The sequence below is a fragment of the Mizuhopecten yessoensis genome, unplaced genomic scaffold, assembly GCF_002113885.1.
Source record: "Mizuhopecten yessoensis strain PY_sf001 unplaced genomic scaffold, ASM211388v2 scaffold2091, whole genome shotgun sequence".
NCBI classification, from domain to species: domain Eukaryota; kingdom Metazoa; phylum Mollusca; class Bivalvia; order Pectinida; family Pectinidae; genus Mizuhopecten; species Mizuhopecten yessoensis.
Genome location: NW_018404373.1, coordinates 1,539,457 through 1,551,988, shown reverse-complemented (window position 1 = coordinate 1,551,988; position 12,532 = coordinate 1,539,457).

Genomic DNA, 12,532 nt, shown 5'->3' with positions numbered 1-12,532 from the left:
TTTTTTTATCTTAAAATTATCGGATAAAAGCATAGTGGCATGTTACTTCAAAATAAAATATACAAGAATCATTATTTTACGTTAAATATATGTCATAGTTAACATAAGCTCTCAGGAGCTTGAAACATTGTTACAGTGTAAGGCAAACAACAAATTTTATCACAAGATACCTACGTTTGATGGATTAAGATAAAGAGGCTAAATAATCATACTGTACAAAATTTGGCACTAAAACAACTTACTTAAAAGCCAGTCCAGAGGGCAGGTGATTGGGACATAGCATTTATTTGTAACCAGGAGCAAGGGTTTGGTAGCCGTTAATATTAAAAGACGTTTTAAGTATAGATGCTGCTCGGATTGACGCCAGTGATGTATCTATCGTTTACAGGTTAAAGCGTTGTTATCCAAAAAGAAGAATAGTACAAATTGAAAAGTGTGAATTGCCTACAGCTCCTATCAAAATTAAAAAACATTTCTCTCGTGTTCTTTCTCGTCACCTGGACGTTTGTAAGTTAGAACAGCTGGTCTCGCAGACGCTTAAACTATGTACACAATATATATTCAGTTATACCACAGTATTGTATTGTCTCGGTATGGCTACGAATGCGTTCCAGGTCAGGTAATAGAGCATCAAATGTATTAAATTCAAATAAAGCACCACTTCACGACAATCATGGATTCATATGGGTACAATGTTATTAAAATAACATTCATACAGTGCATGCAAGCTGAAATTAGCAAATCATTTGTTTAAAATAACAAGTCATCATTTCCATGAAATTATCCAAATAAATAAGATCTTTATGTCAAAATAAACTTCAGGTTTGATTTAGTATTGTTTAATGTACGTCCTATCAACAGCTATACATGGTCATTTAAGGATGGCCTCCCCCATTTGCTAGATGCATGCGTGTGGTGAGTTTGTGCATATTTAATTTGTGTTTTTGGAGTCTATGGTATGTTCATGTTTGTCTCCTTGTGATAGCGCAGGACCGATGCTGACTTTATAGTGTAATTTCACTGGAGCATACTGCTGAAGACACATCTTATTTTACGAACTTACCTCGTTATCTCACCATCTTTAATAGCCAAGGGTTCATAATTTAAATTTGTACTATTCAACCTTGGCAGATTTAGCCTTGTGTTTAATTTCCCTCCCCTGCCACCTTGCATAGACACTTTACTAGCAAAACTTTAAACTTTCAAGATTATTTCAGCACTGGTCGCCTATGTATTTCCCTTGGTTATCATTTACAGTTAGAATATGGTCAATTATCACTACCAACTGATCATATACAGAAAATGTTTTTTTAAGTATTGTCCTCCATTGTTTTTTTTACATAAATCATGACATATAGTCGACAAGGCAACTTGGTACTGGGCGCCGCCATTATTATTTACATGCACAGGAACTTGGTATTAGTTTCTAATATATGTGTATTATATAATGTATGATATAAAAAATGGGGACCATAGGATGGTAATTTGTCCCTGTGCCAGGTTCAATAATTTGAAAGCTTAGAGAACAAGGCTGAAAACATGTATGGAATGTGTTTTTTTTAAGGGAGTCTGTATAAACACATTATGAATATGTAAAATTATGATGGAAGTCCATTTTACTCGAATTACCTGACGTTATTTTCAATACCTTCAGTTCATCTATATTTCCACACTGTTCTCGGTATTCCGTCTATGCGTATTGCAGAGTTATCTTCTCTTGTGAGCAGGTATTGATTGTTACATCATTGGCTTGTGTGAGATAATTACGTCGTTTTCTCGAAAATTGATGACGTTACTCTCACAAACAAATGATGTAACAATCAATACCTGCTCACAAGAGAAGATAACTCTGCAATACGCAAAGACGGAATAAGGGATAGGAATCAGTTTGTTTTTTGGGTTTTATAAATCCTCGCAACCCTTTTTAAGTCATATGTATAAGAAAGGTCTGCCAAATATCTGATTCTTTGACAACTTTACTACAAATATATAGCAGGATTTGAGCTTTCTATATCAACTGCACTACACTTCATATTATTTGTTGACGTTTTTCTGCTACAATACATGGAGTTTCCTCACAAGATACTGGTAACCAAAAAGAGTCTGAAACCTTAATCATATCTTTTAGAAATCTGTGTTTAAAAAAAATGTTATACATGTATCTCTTCGATCCACTAAACATCAACAAACAACATTTAAACCCTTCATTCCCTAAATCTGTTATTAAAAGGATTGTAAAAAAAAATGTGTTCGCTTAAATGTTAAAATATTTCTGTTCAACATTCATATTTACAGTGGTGTTAAAATCCACTAATACGTAAGTTGACATAAAATTGTACTGCAGTATTTTTTGGTCTGATTTTTGACAGCTAAATAAGTCTCATCAAGGGTCATTGACCTGTCAGAAGTTGCAGTAGGCAAAGTTATTTGACTTTGGTATGGAATCGTCCTAAAAATAGAAGAAAGTAAGGGCTGGATTTTCAAGAACTTGAAGAGTTGTGCCCCTTTGTTTGCTTTCCTATACATCTTATTCTGCCAGTTTATCATTCATATTTTTATTTTTCCATTTGTTATGCACTTCATATACAACTGATGAGAATGTGAGATATTTAAAAATGCACAAAATTCGCCAAGAAAGCTGAAAGTTACAAAAGGCCAAAAGGTGAAACTTGACACCATGCACGCCAGGTTTGAACATTTTACTGTATTGTTTGTTTTACCTTCCATGTGGGGAGGATTTTTAATGCATCTCGACTGTTATATTTAGATGGTGTCCCTGAGAATTATTTTTTATATAATTTTAAAATTTGTTTCAAGTAATACTCATACTCTCTGTTTTAAACTAGGAACACTTGCTAGGTACTCTTAAGTATTTGTGCGGTTATGATTGATTGTCTTCCTTTGGATAATATTTCTGTGAGTTGTGTCCCTCACATAATTTCCTCGCATTTTTTTCTGTTATATATCGGATATAGTTTGTAACTTCTATAAGTTCCAAGTTTCCTTTTAGATAAAATATGTCATGTTTAGGTGATTTTTGAGAATTGGTGGTTTTGCGAAATTTGCTTTTTGTTTTGCAAGGTACCAATATTTTTTGGTTTATAACATATATAGGGTGCTCCCATAGCTACCACTTTCTTTAAAATGTAGATTTTCTTCCCGCTGTTTTTGGAAAAAAACATCCAGAAATTTTAGAAAGTTTGAAGTTTTGCTTAAAACTTACCATACTGACAATGTCAGACAATTTCAGACATGCGAAACATATAATAATGTGTAATTCTTCTTGAATTTGGCGTACAGATAGATCTTGAATTGACAGATCTGTCAGATCAGCACAAATTACTTATATCGGAGTCTACATAAAGAGTTATGTCCCTTTACTTTCTTTTTCAAGATTACATGAATCAAACAATTTTCTACTCAAGTCATCGAATCTGTCAAAATCTGACAAAATCTGTCAAACCATAATTTACATACAGTTGGCCACCTGAAGAATCGGGGATTTTCGTTCATGTCTACTACTTGAGGGACGTTGAACAGACCAAAATAGATCTTCTGCCCCCATTGCAACACACTTGGGATCTTAAATCTTTCCTTTCTTTCTTCACTGTTCTGCCATTCCTCGGTCGTGCCGCCTGAGAAGCATGGCGAACACTTAAGGATCAGTCTGTCCGTCATCACACGTTGTCGTTGGCGACGGCAGTCACATTTAAGTTTTCCAGACTTTTTTTTCGCCACCATTTACCATATCAATTTGTAACTTTGTATGTGGCTTAATCATAATAGATTACAGATCAAGTTCTAACCACGTGCCAATATTATTATTTTTTGCTGGAGTTACATGTATGGCCCTTCGCACATTGGAAGTTCTCAAAATTAACTGTTCGCATACTTAATTTGTTCATTACCGCTTGCCACTTAGTATGTGGCTTTATCATAATGGATTACAGTTAGAGTCCAAACCCTGTGTCAATATTTCATTTTTTGCTGGAGTTATGGCCCTTTGCACATAAGAAATCTCATAATTTCCTGGACTTTTTTTTGCCACCACTTGCAACATCAATTTGTTACCTAATATGTAGCTTTGTCATAATGGATTACAGTTTGAGTTCAAATCCCGTGTTAATATTCCTTTTTTTGCTGGAGTTATTGCCCTTCGCACATAGGAATTATCAAAATAAACTATTTTTTGGACTTCTTTCGCTACATCTTGCCATATCAATTTGAAACTTTGTTTGTGGCTTTATCATTATAGATTACAGAGTTTGAACCATGTATTAAAATTCCATTTTTGACTGGAGTTATGGCACTTTTGCACATAGGAAAGCCTCATAATTAACTGTTTTCCATATTATTTGCAACTTAGTACATGTATAATGGATTACAGTTTGAGTTAGAATCCAGTGTCCATGTTCTATTTTATCTGGAGTTATAGCCCTTGGCACATAGGAAATACTTATAAGTAACAGCATTTTTTCCGTCAACACATGCACTTCCTTCGAATTGAAGTTTTCTTCTATAGGTGATGACCATCCTCATATGACCCTGGCTGTTGTGAGGACATAAATCACCTGATACAGTGCATCCTTTGAAGTCCTTCTGTATGGCTTGATGATGTTTTCAAACCAATGGTCTGGAGCATTACTTGGTTAAGAAGACTGAATGCCGTTTAACAGAGGGTCTCTCTCATAATACTCTGGCTCCCTAGGGGGAGGAGTGGGGTCCCAAAGGGGGATTTTCCAATTCAATTACACAATTTGTTGTTAGGACCCCTGCACATCTTTTTACGTCTGTCTGTCCTTCTATCTGTTTTTAGCTCACCTGCCAAAGACAAGTGAACTTTTGCCCTGGTGCGGCGTCCCGTCACGTCGCGTCGCATCCCGATTCAATGTAAACACTTAGCAACTTCATTCATTGACAGATGTCGGTCAAATTTTATACAAAGTATGTGTATACTTCGGACATCTTTGTATTTCAGGGATCCAAGGTCAAGATCACACTTGCTACATATAGAAAATCATCAACTGATTCAATTTAAACACTTAGCAACTTCATTCTTTCACGGATTTTGGTCAAACTTTATAGACAGGTCAAATATGGGTATACCCTTGTGTTTCAGGGTTCCAAGGTCAGGCCAAGGTCACTGTTGCTATATTTAGAAAATCAACAACTGAGTCAATTTAAACACTTAGCAACCTCATTCAAGCTGTTATGGAGATGGTAATAACATACAAAAAAAACCTTGAATATTAAAGTCAACTTATCAACTTTAAGTGTAGAACCTTGTGTGTGTGTGCATACATGGACTTTATCCAGTGTAATAAAATGTTTGCTTAAGCTTTTGCATAACTTATCAGTCTTTGATATCAAAGGTAAAGGTCACTTACTATAAATAGAACATCAGCTTGTGCACTGTATTTTGAATTCTGTTGGACTGATTACAGTCAGATTTTATCGAGTCCTTCCTGGAATAAAGGGATAACTTTTCAGGTCCAGTGGTCAAAGGTCAATGGGTCACTATCAATCGAAAATCTGTTTAATGCACTAATGCACAATATCTTGATTTCTCTTGGGCTGATTACACTCTTGACTTTATACAGTGCTTCCTCAAAGAAAGTGCCTGCTTGATTGGGATAAGTTTCCAGGCCCGGGGGTTAGGTCTCTATCTCTGTTACTATATGAATAGAAAATCAGTTTATAAAATACACTACTTATATTTTGAGTTATGTTGGGCTGATGACACTCAAGAATTTATCCAGTGCTTTTACAAAAATAAAACTTGCTTTCACTAGTGGTTGCTACATGTATACCTAACCACAGTTTCTTTTAAATTTTCAATAAACATAATTATTGAGAATAGTCACGGCGGCATTTTAAATATATATATAAATCTTATTACCGGTTAGCTTATAATAATAATAATAACCCTATTCAATGGATGCAGGTCTAGTTTGATGTTTGCTGTTACAAAACTTTAATACGTTGTCCATTGGATTTTATCTTTTCTTATAGACAATTCGATTTTGTTTCTTTCTACAATCTCTCCTTCCAGTAATGATGTATACTAGACTGAAACCAGAGAGGTATGTCATCGTAAATGCTTAGCAAAATTTAGATGAGGAGAATTGAAACTAAATATAAAACTGGTCGGTACACCGATCCTAAAAATCCCTTATCTGAAGGTGTTTGTAATCTACGTACATATGGTCTTTACCGTGTGTAAATGCTGTATTTTATGTATATATGTTAAAATATGTGATACTTTAATAAACTATTTTACTACTACTAGTAATGGTGTACACTAGACTCGCACTGACTTAGCCATGGTAGATGGTGGCATGTTCCTCGNGGGGGGGGGTGTAAATGTTTACACGTCTAGCCACCAGTGCACACGTCGTAGAACAGACTTAGAATTCCAGATAGGTGAAGTTGTTTAGAAAAAGACCCAGTTTCCAAATAAAACAACTATTATATGCACAGTCTATAGACCTACAAATTGTACGCACAATTTCTGGATTTTGAAACAGTTTTGAATTAGACGCCGTATAGTGTAATAGTTGGTAATATAAATTCAGACCTTCTGGTGGTAGTTAATAACCACGCACTTAATTTATTATACACTCTTTCCACCTCTCGAATGTAATGGACAGACCGACTAGAGTTGGATGCACGTGCTGCTCACTCCTTGACCCCATGTACTTTAACGATATAGGACACTATTGACATAGACCGTGAATTTCAGACCATCAAGCGACACGAGTAGATTTGAAAAAAGGGACAAATATCATTAGGAGCTATACGAGAGGAATACTACGCTACAAAGACGCTGACTACAAGCGTTTTAACCGCTCATTAGAAGAAACTAACCGGGAAAAACTTTTTTCGAAAACTCTTACCCCGGACGATATGTGTGACACTTTTACATCCAGATATTTAGAAATAGCCAAAGACTGCATTCCATAATAAATAGTTTTGTTAGACCCAATGGCAAACCCTGGTTCAATTATGACCCGAGACGTGAAATAAGGAAAAGAAACAGATTTCTCCAGAACTATAACACTATTCGCACTCCTCATAACTGAAACAAGTTTCGGAAACAGCGGAATAGAGTTAATAATCTGAAAAAAACGGATAAAGAAAATGTTTTATGCGGATATTAATGGACTTTTAGACAATAACATCGAAATAAATCCTCGAACGTTTGGAAACTTATCCGCAGATTGATAAAAACTTTTAATACTGTACCACCATTGAGGAGTGTGACTGGTACATGTAGTATAGAAATGGTTGACGACATTTATACCAACATACTAAATGACGACTTTGTTTCTGTATCCACTATTGACGATACTGACACTGACGTACCTGTCATAGAATCTAGATCCGACTCGAACATTCTGACATAGTTTTTAATATCAATGATATTACTGACGTACTTAAATCTTTAAATATTGGTAAAGCTATATGGGGAACGGTTTAATCAGCCACATTATGCTTAAGAACTCTGCAAATGAAATTGCCTATCCATTACAATTAATGTTTCGCTATTCTTTGGAAACTGAAACTTTCCCCAAACAATGGAAACATTCCATATGGTTATGCCATTTTTCAAAAAGAGAGATAAGCAAGACCTCTCAAACTATAGACCCATTGTACTACCTAGTACCATTGATAAATGTTTTGAAAGTATCTTTTAGACCTATCTCTAATACATAAATACCATTCAGGATTTCAGCCAGGTCATTCTACTGTACAAATCCACATGTCTAGTTTTCTGCCACATTTCTAAAGCATTTGACAGGGTGTTGCACAGTAGGGCTAAACATGAAAATGTCAAGTTATGGAATATCAGGGAAGTTGTTGAATTGGTTTATGAACTATGTAACAAATATAGCTCAACAGGTATTTATTGGAAATAGTAAATCCTCTGTAAAGACAACACATGTAGGAGATGCTCGGGGTTCGGTTGTGGGTCCGTTGTTTATACTATACAGTCAACGATATAACTGACAATCTAAAATGTTTTTCGAAACTCTTTTCCGATTATACTTCTCTTTTATACTCTGAAAAATCTCTTAAAGTAATCGAACAAAACATCATTAGGGATCTCGGAAAAATACAATTGTGGGCTGATAGGTGTTTAGTTAAATGTAACCCTGCTAAAACAGAGGCCTTACTTGTATCCAATATCAAGATGGATCACATCATTGAAATTGATTTTAATTATGTAAATATCGACTTTGTAGACAATCATAAGGATCTAGCGGTAATCATTGATGAAACTGTAAGTAGGACTGTCATATTGAAAATATTTGTTAAAAACACTAAATAAAATGTAAAGTTCTTACATTCGTCCTAGTTTAGAATATTGCTGTGAACTATGGGATGGTTGTTCTCTTGGTGATGCAGATAAATTAGAGAAGTTACAACTGGAGGCTGGACGTACTAGCAGACGATTTATACTTTACAGGATGGGAATCTTTCTTTCAGTGGAGATCCTGTCGTAAATTTCATTTATTCTATAAGATTCATAACAACCTTACTCCTACTTACTCCTCTTGTATCAGAAAATTCACAACACAGTTTAAGGAATTCTGACCTTTATAACTTGCCTAACAATAGATTTGAGTCATCTAACATGTCTTTCTTCCCGTCTACAATAATACTTTGGAATCAGTTAACCTTTGCTATTCGACATTATGCATCATACTCGGCATTCAAAACGCTATTCAAGGTAGTAACTTACCTAAATTACCTTATTACTTTCTCATCGGCGATAGGAAAAACAATATTCTACATACTAGGTTGAGAAACCAGTCCAGTACATTACGAAAGGATTTATATCGAACTAACCTAGTTAATGACCGGCGCTGTACTTGTGGTTCTGCTTTTGAAGATGCCTACCATTACTATTTAAACTGTAATATGTATGTCGTACAAAGAGCAACTCTTTTCCGAGAACTCAATAAATATATGTCTCTTACCCTGCACCTTCTTCTGTCCGGAGACACTTATCATGAAAACAAACTTATATGTATGCATACTCAGCAATAGTATCCCTTTCCCTCTATCTACTCTTCTCCCAATACTGTTTAAACACTTTTAACAATTGTCAATTATGTTAGGTAATTTTGTTTTGAAACTGTGAGGGTTGTGTCTTTGGTCTTTCCTGATTCAAAACGGCAAAGGCGAAAAGGATATTCAAGGACGACCGGCATGACAAGGAGGAAGCTAACCATGGCACGGGATATGATGAACATTTGAATAGTGGAGTGTATGGAAAAGTACAAAGTCTACGCTGGAGCCGTCTGTGTCGGCAATTCTCTCTCATGTCTGAAAGTATTTGTGAGTGCGTGTGTTGGTGCGTGTGAGTGCGTGTATGAGCGAGCGAGTGGTGGTTGAATACGTGTGTGCTCTGAGTAAGTTCTATTATAATACGTAGTTTTGCCATCTTGAATTGAAGTTAAAACTAAATGTAAAATTGACAGAGGGGCGATGCCGAAAAGGGAAAATGGAGGCAAATCTTTAAAATCGGTACCCAAAGGGCCGGTTTCCAAAACGGCCCCTTCTCTGATTCAAATTTCCTGTTGGTGGTGCATTGCCCATGCCGTTGTGGTCACAAATCTATAAAGTATAAAGATTTAGGTCACTTGGTTTGTTTTTTATGGCTCCTCAAAGTTGTACCTTTCAGAAGCTGTCTAAGTGTTGATAAAATGTGCATGTTATGTAAAATATTAATGAAAATCTAATCAAATGATGGTCACCGTAAAGAATACATTCATGGCATGATTGTGACAAAAAATCATGTTTCCATCGCGCCATTTGGCTGTTTTATGGAAGAAACAATCTCAAAAATGCCATTTTCGATGATAACATTTTAGACACAAAAACTGTGTTTTTTAGAGAATACACCCTTTTATGGGCGTTGGATGCAAACCAATTTTTATCCTATTAAACAGTACGTAATATGCTATTGATGAGAGGAAAAATCATCAAAATGTAAGTGGTGGAACATTTTCAAATGTTGGGTTGAATTAGCCTATGGTTGAATTGCCGATTTTCGACTTTCTTTAGATAATTAACAAAAAAACGAGAGTATTTGCTCGGTATGTTGAGAATATGTACACAGATATGAAAAAAAGTGAGAGAAACACTTTTTCATAAAAAAAATCCAAGATGGCTACTTCACAAGTCCCCGTGGTTGAAGACATTGGCTGACAAATAGACAGAACAACAAACAAAACGTGTTCCTTATGATTTTGGTTGGTTTTCGCATTTACGGGAGTGTTCATAGCTACGGGCGATTGTATAATACCTATATTTATAAGTTTGGTTAGTCACATGGTAACGGGGATCTTTCATATCGAGCCCCAAACATACTTTCGACATATGCACTCCGTTGCCGCATGGAAAACTATTTCAAGTTTTGTCGGAATTTCTTTACCTGTGGTTGTAATGGTCGAGGGTTTTCCAGCGTCCTGTAATACCCAAGGTAGTACAAGATACTGGAGATGTGCGCACACATTCCCATCGTTCTCTCTCCAACTGGGCACTGGCAGTAGTAGTCCTTTATTGGGGCCTCAACATCGGGTGAAACGGTGAACCGTATCCAAACGTTATATTTCGTTTGGCTTTTGTGTCGAGAATGTATTTGACATCGGAGAAGGTCTGGGGAGTGCTGGTAAAGCCACACCTCATAGTCTCCGTCATCACTTAAATGTTCGGCGATGTAACCAGGAGCCAGAGATATCTGATACGTTCCACACGTAATGGTTCTCAAGTAATCAAGATCGAGACGGGGAAACAGTACGGAAGATGCATCCATCTTGACAAACTCGGACCTTGCCCGTCTAGATAGATCCGGATCTGTCTTGACTCTCTGAGCTAAACCATTCGGTGTTGTCAAACGGTCCTTCATACGTTCAGCCATTAGCCTATCTTTGGCATCTCTCTCTGGAGATCTCTGGTAGATCGGTCCTCTAATACCATTCAGACAGGCTGTGACGGTTCGAAGCAAAGCCTCGATGACATTGATAAAGCTGTTAGACACCAATTGCGTTCGGAAGAACGTCCAGTGTTTCAGACGACCATGATAGGATTCCACAATCCACCTCGATTTGGTGATAGTTCTGTCAAGATTTGCTTGGACGTCAGAATGTTGACTTTGACCGGGTTTCAGGTATGACGGCATGCTAGCATTGAGGCCAGAGGCTTCGAGAACTGGTAGGACATCTCTAAAACCTCGGTCAACGACAACGTTGTCGTCTGGTTGTAGCCAAGTAACTAGCTTGTCCATGACTTTTTTTGTAATTGTAGCATCATTTTCGCTGCCAGTGAATGGTCCTACTGTGTCCAGAATGTAGCCATCTGGTAAGGCGATGCTCATGAATTTGAGATAGTTTCTCTTCTTCTGGCCACAGTAGGACATTCTCTGGAGCTTGTGGTCGGAGCTTTTCTGGATATAAATATAGGTGCCATCTAATATGGCAGTGGCTTTATCTCCAAAAAATGCTTCTGAAAAGACAGTATTGTGCCCGAGCAACTGTTCTCTTGTCAAGTGATCCGGACCTAGAAATTGTGGGACTATCGATGTGTCTAATGCCTGTACTATGGAGTGGAAAGTTTTGGACACACTTGACTTGGAAATTCCAAAAAGAGAAGAACACTGACTCCAGGAAATGTCGGTTTTCAGTTTTACCCAGAACAGTAATAGAGCATCGTGTGTAGTCTTGGTATATATACCAGATGAAAGATATGGGGAACAGTGCGAGTGGATTTCGAGGAACTGATCTTTGGACCAACCTGTCCAGGCCATGCATGCCGAGTCATCAAGAGAAGAAAAGCTTATTGTAAACGCAGACTGGTTCTGTGAAAGGACGTGCGACACCTCTAGGAGGTCATTAATGATTTCGGACGATTTTGATGGTAACTGAGATTCCAAGGAACCTCTACCATCAAGGACAACCTCTGTAGACGGATCTAAGTCGTTACCAATAAGGTGAATGGAGCAGACGCGGGATGAGGTGGGACACCACAGTTTGTGTGAATAGATCAGGTGATGTCTTGCACGTTTTGGTAAGACTGATGATTTTGTTCCATTTCTTGCAAAGGTAACAAGACAGAGACAGCATTTTTTGTGTGAAGATGATCCATTCAAAAGATCATGAAGGGTCAGCAACGGCAGGATATGGGACGGGGAGTCGTCTTCTTCCTCTATTTCCTGGTTCTGCTCGGGTTCAGGTTCAGGCTGATTTTTGTTCCGAAGATACTTCATGTAGCACTTCTGGCAAATAAGTGCTTGTTCCTTTGCTGACATCAATCCTTGTTGCACCAGCGTATCTAGGAGCCATTTATATTGTGGACTATTTACATTGCGTGCACTTCTGTTCTTATTGCCACTACGTTTCTTGAAGTATACTTGACACCCTTCTCCAACACATTTACCCTCCATCTTGAAACAATAACGATTGGTTTATGAAGCGTCGATAAAGTAACAAAATAGCAAGCCACCGATGATTGCTGTAAACAGCTA